Source organism: Quercus lobata, chromosome 2 (assembly GCF_001633185.2).
Source record: "Quercus lobata isolate SW786 chromosome 2, ValleyOak3.0 Primary Assembly, whole genome shotgun sequence".
In the NCBI taxonomy this organism is placed as follows: Eukaryota; Viridiplantae; Streptophyta; class Magnoliopsida; order Fagales; family Fagaceae; genus Quercus; species Quercus lobata.
The window spans coordinates 95,930,522-95,936,874 of NC_044905.1; positions in this window are offsets into that span (position 1 = coordinate 95,930,522).

Here is a 6,353-nt window from a genome sequence, read left to right on the forward strand (position 1 = left end):
AAAAGTTGTTTAGTACTTCTTTTGGTAATTTGTTAATTAGCATTGAGAGTTTATTTTTTTTATTTTTTATTTTTGGTGGAAAATGAGAGGTCTTATTTATATTATATAATGTTCATACATCACCAACATCTGAGCCTGGGACACATAGTCTAATCACGCCCAGGCCAGCCAAATCCCTTACATAGTTAACATATACAAAACTGGGACAGGTACTATAGACAGTCAAAAGGTTCCGCTGGTGAGTTCCCCGCTTTGCCAGAGCGTCCGCACATTCATTTGCTTCACGGTAAATGTGCTGCATACGCACTTCCCAGTCCTGCTCTAAGAGGTTCCTGCAATCACAAATTAAAGGCATCATATTAGTAGGGAAACTCGTATTGGGATTTGTTAACCAATTTAGTACCACTTTTGAGTCAAGTTCTAGGAAAATAAATTTAAATCCCATAGTCCATGCCATGGCCAAGCCCTGCCTAACCGCGGTTAATTCAGCCATATTATTTGTTGCTAGACCCACGTGGAGAGAAAATCCTGATATCCATTGACCCAAGTGATTCCACAAAATTCCCCCAGCTCCTGCTATACCCGGATTACCTAGGGCACTTCCATCAGTATTAATTTTAATAAAGGGGTTGGGGGGCATATGCCAGCGTATATTTCAGGGGATTTTGACTTGGGTTTGCCTGGCAGTGCTAGCTAGGTAGTAAAATTCCGTAGTCGCTTGTACAAAGGAGTAGATAATACTATGTTGGGATCGAGATTGATCCCTGAAAATCTGCCCATTACGAGCTAACCAAATATTCCAACAAGTGAAGGGGAAATATAAATGCCAAGGAATTTGATGGGGCAGGATAACAACAGTCGTCATTGCATTGTACCGTAACCAGTCTTGTAACGACATTCTGAAGAAGGTTAGGGGCAAGATTCCTGGGGATTGTTGCCAGATCTCTTTCGCCCAGGGGTAGTCGTGTAAGATATGGATGGTCGTTTCCGGGGTATGGCACCGAGGACAATGAGTATCCATATGTGGACGCCCAAAAGCTAGGAATTGTTTAGTGGGCAACTGGTTGCGCATAGCCTTCCATAAGAAAATTTGAATCTTTTGGGGGCAGGTTAAAGCCCAAATCCAATTCCATAGAGGTTTATTCCATGGTACATGGTGTTGGTGAAAAAGAAATTTTGAAGCGGATTTTACAGAACAAGTACCATTGTTGTGGGATCATAGGAAAGTATCTGTCAGTTGAGCAAACTGTGGCACAGGAATACCCTGAATGAGGTTTTGAAGTTGGGTGGGAAGAGGGATATTAAGAGCTTCAAAAGACCAAGTCTGATTGGTCCATAGCGAATGCACCCGACAGTCTTCATCATGAGGGAGGAGGGGCCCCTCGATATAGCTACGAAGAGAGCCGTGAGGGAGCCAAAGGTCCTTCCATAGGCGAATAGTTTGTCCATCTCCTACTATCCAACTCATGCCTTGTCGAAGCAACTTTGCTCCTAATGAGAAAGCGGTCCAAATATGTGACCCTCTTGAGTTACGTGGGCTAGTAAACAAAGTTGTCTTTGGGATTTGTTAGCCTTTTTTTGGGTGAAAATATGTGTGTTAAAATGTATTAGGATATTATATATCATGATATTACCATAATTACTTAAGTTTATAGAATACCTTAGGTACTATAGTTTTGTAATACTACAAACTACGTTGATTTTAGAGTTACCTCACTAATATAAGTTAGTCTAATGTATTCCTCTAAGTACCACATTTTGGGTTCATTGTAATACTCAATTCAAAATAGTAATGTGAGCACAAGTCATCGGGATAGCATGTTAATTCTCTCTCTCTCTCTCTCTCTCTCTCTCTCTCTCTCTCTCTCTCTTATTTTTTTTTTTTAATTTTAATAGTTTGTATGATTTGTGAGGTTTAGTTGAGTGTAATTATAATCCATATCATTGATAGTAAATTTTAAATGGCATTACATGTAAATATATACATGGAGTAATTAAGTGAGCCATGTTTGCTATTAAGAATCTAATCTAATAAGATTGTATGAGTTGACCACCGCACACCCTTGGTGCAGTGGTCACTCCACAAGTATAAATGCTTGTGGGGTGTGGGAGGCAAGGGCCGGGATTCAAGTCTCCAGGAGGGAGTTTCACACACATATACACTTAGATTAGGCTAGAGTAGAAATTCTATCTTGTATCCAAAAAAAAAAAAAGATTGTATGAGTTACTTTGGGTTCCTACTGTACATGTTATCCACCAATGTGAAATAATTTTTCCATTTCAGATTTCTTGCTAGATGAGTGAATGAAAGTTCAAATATGTGTATAAACACCCTTGAACGTTTAGACCCCCAAATTATAACTTAACCAATTCAAGCATTATGTCAAACAACTAGTGTGCGGAAAATGAACATAAGCTACAATATAGAATTGGATAAACTATCTAAGCCAAATTAATCATCACAACCCACAGCAGATAATAAAAAGGCAAAGATAGAAGGGAAGGAAGATGCAAACACAAAGACAACATGCGATGTGTTATCGAAGAGGAAACGGAAGTCCTCGGCGTAAAACCTCTTCGCCGCTCTCCAAGCGGTAAACAATCCACTAGAAAATATAGTTGGGATACATGAACAGCAATAGACCCTCCAAGCCTAATCTACCCAGTGCACCTAAGCCCTCCAAGCTTCTTACTCTAACGAGGTTGCGCCGAACCTTTTTCTTTTCTAGCTTCCCGGATTCCGCTACTAGACCGTAGCATCAACCAATGAAAATTGGTTCCTTCCTAACTGCTTCCCAGAAATCCAAACAGCTCTCTCACAGTAATGAAAATGGTGAGAACAAGGTTTGGTAAGATGCCTCTCAAGGATTTGACAATGGAGAGGAAGAGAGTTGAGGAATTTGAAAAGACTCTAATGTATAGATTGTGGGTGAAACAATCTTGTTTTTCTTTAGGGTTTCCCTCTCAAAATTCTCTCTGGAAGCTCTCTTACATTAGTAGGTAAAAGGGATATTTATACTGGAGTGGGAGAGGAATGTGAAACGTCAGAATTTACAAAACAGGGGTGGCTCGTGGCTTGAACTCGCGGCTTGACTAAGTCGCGAGATCCAGTCGCGAAATAACCGTATGGCCAGTTGTCCTGTTTTGTCCTGTAGTGCTCCAGCTAGCATGACTGTTCACCTTCCGGCATGCTTGGCACGTGTGCTGCGTCTGGCGGCTTGCAGCCGCGAGTCACCCGCGAGGCCAAGCAACAAGTCTCTGTTTTCTTGCACACTCTTGAGCAAACTTCACTCTATCTCACTCACTACCCTTACAACAAATTCACCTAAATACAGGGTTACTAAATGTTGAATTACAAGCAAATTTGGCACGGAATAAAGCCAATTAGATGGTTGAATAAATTCAACCTTACAATCTCTCCCTTTGGCTATTCCGTGACAAAACCCTAAAACAGACTCTAGACTTAACATGTGAGTTGGGAACAGTTGAACAAAACTCACTCACACCTAACTCTAGAAGCTGTGAAGCACTTGAATCATAAGAACATGAAACTCCTGAAACACAACAATACACCATGATCATTGTATGCAGAAAAACATGAAATGCATATGAAGCAAGCTTAAGGTGATCAAGCAAAGATGGAGTTAAGAAACAAATCATGGCTTGATCAACCAAATGAACACCACAAGGTAGTGATCACAGTGCTCATTCACACTTGGAATGAACACAAGGACATACAAGTTAACAAGCACAAGGCAAGATACTTGTATGCTTAACACTCAACTAATGCATAATACACTAAGTATATGCATCTAGGAACAATCCTACAAGGGCACAAGAGTGACAGTACATAAATCAAAATGCAAGACATTTAGAAATAAGTACTGATTTCAACATAGCATAAAAGGCTGCATTAAGCAAGGTACATACCATAAAGCCTACAAAATATGCATAAAACATTAACCCTAAAAACTTACAAAAGCACATGGGTACAAACACCAAAAATACCTGAATAACATCAATAAAATATATAAAAGATTAAACCAAGAGTATAAGTTATGAGTTAGAAACAAATATACACCAAAAACACAGTGTATCAAACCCATATAAACACTAAAAGTCCAAAAAAAAAAATAAACCTATAAGTTTAGAGGATAAGACTTAAAACAAAAGTATGTCAAAAGTATGTGTGTACTCCCCCTATCACTATGCACACTTCCCTTTGAACTTTCTCCCCCTTACTGAATGCTTTCCCCCTTTTTGGCACGAATAGCTAAAGGCTGTCGTCCAACTTTCGTTGAATAGCATCTAGCTGATTCTCCATAGTCTCGAGACGCATTTGAACATGGTTGTTTGTGGAGTAGAGAATTGTCACAATCTCATCAATGCGTTTCTGAATATGCTCAAGTAAACTGCCCACTCTATCAGTATGAGGAGCAGTCTGTACTTGCGGAATACTAACTTGTGAAGCTTCAGGAATAGCACGCGAAGTAGATGTGGTATGTGCAAGTGTCTCTGACTCAGGGGTAGATGGAGTAACCGGAGAGATGTGAGCACTCCTTGGTGTTTTAGAGGAGTGACTTCTGCTAGCTTGAAGAGTGAACATGGAAATAGGACGCTAACGGGTCAACATTTTTCCATCTGTAGGAGGAACAATGCCTTCACGAAGAATGAGCTTCATGATGAGACTACAAAATGGAATAATTTCTCGAGCTGCAGTTCGAACCGCGGTCTTCCTCAAGGTGTAATAGATGTGAGCACATATATCAATGTGAGCTCCTGTAATAAGATCACAAAGGAATAGAGCTCTCCCAAGATTGATGAATGTAGTGTTGGACAGTGGGTAGAGATTGGTGAACATGATCAACTTCAGTGTGGTCAACTCTGGTGCAAACTTTGCGGGCCTGATGGATGTTCCTGTATTGGATACTTCATGATCGGATCCTAGGATTTGTAGAATTTCTTCAACCTCTAGAGTTCGATCATCGTACGGAGTTAGATCCACATTCTGAGGTCTAGTGATGCCGAGAAGATCTGCGATGGAGTTTGGAGAAATGCCAAATCTTTTCCTCTGACCCAGAAAATAAGTTCAGCTCCAAGATCAGTTGCATTGGAGAAGCATTCTTTGACCAGTTCATCCATTGGATCGTCAAAGTTCCCAAACAAGTTTGCCCAATCTCGTTGCTCAAAGATACGAGAGATAAAGGTGGTCCCTAATGTGTTAAACTCCACCACCCGTTCCACTATAGGAGTTGACTTGTCAAAGATGTTTAAGTAGATGTGTGAGGTAAGCGGAGTTCTGAACCTCTCCTCATTGGGGTCTTGAGATGCCTGTGATGATAGTCGAGTCCTTTTAGCAACTGGTGTCGCTGGATCGTCAGCAACAATGTCTTTACCCCTGGAAGATTGACGAGACATCTGCAAGAGAGTAGGCCCACAGCAAAGAACCAACAACAGTACCACACAAGATAAATATCAACATGATTCGATGCAAATAGAAGTGAAAAACAGAGATTTCAATATATAAATACAAACTTAAGATAGTGCAGACCCAACCAAACTTCCATCAATACTAAGGTGCACAATGTGACAAATGCAGCAAAATGGTGATAGTGCAAAAAGCATAGAGAGACAAGTTCAAACAGAACTGTCAATGAAACAATCTACCATGACCATGATATGCATACAAAGACAGCATCCGAGCATTAAGAACAGATATCATAAAACATACCACATAAGATATGAACATGGAAAAAATTTCAAAATGAAGAATCAGAGCATCCAAACTAGAGCACATGGTTGTGAGACACAACATACAAAAAAAGTTGTTTCAAAAGAATACTTTCAAGAAGCCATCAACCACACGATATATATACATTAAAGCACAGTAAACCAATGCCGTAAGCCAACATCAACACACAAACAAGTGAAAAGAGCAAGTCACAAAAATACCAAACCCATTTAGCAAAAGATTTTCAGAATCAACAACAGGCAAAAATCAGAACAATGAAAAGGAACATTGTGACCACTCAACATGAAAACAGATGAAATCAACAACAAACATAACAAGTCATACCCATTACACAAAGAGAGGAATGATTCGAACACAATATCAATCCAAATGGTAAGCAAAACATCCATGAAATAAGGAAAATGAGATGAGGAAAAACAAGACCCATACCTTTTCTTGATAATTTGGATATGAAATGAAGCACCAATGAGGTTTGAAAATGGGTACACGGAGTGTTTGGGAAGGAGACAGTTGAGGAAGAAGATGAACAGTCACAAAAGTTCGAGGGAAAAACTGAAAAAGATTTAAAAACTGCCCCTATTTTTGCCAAACACGCGTTTTT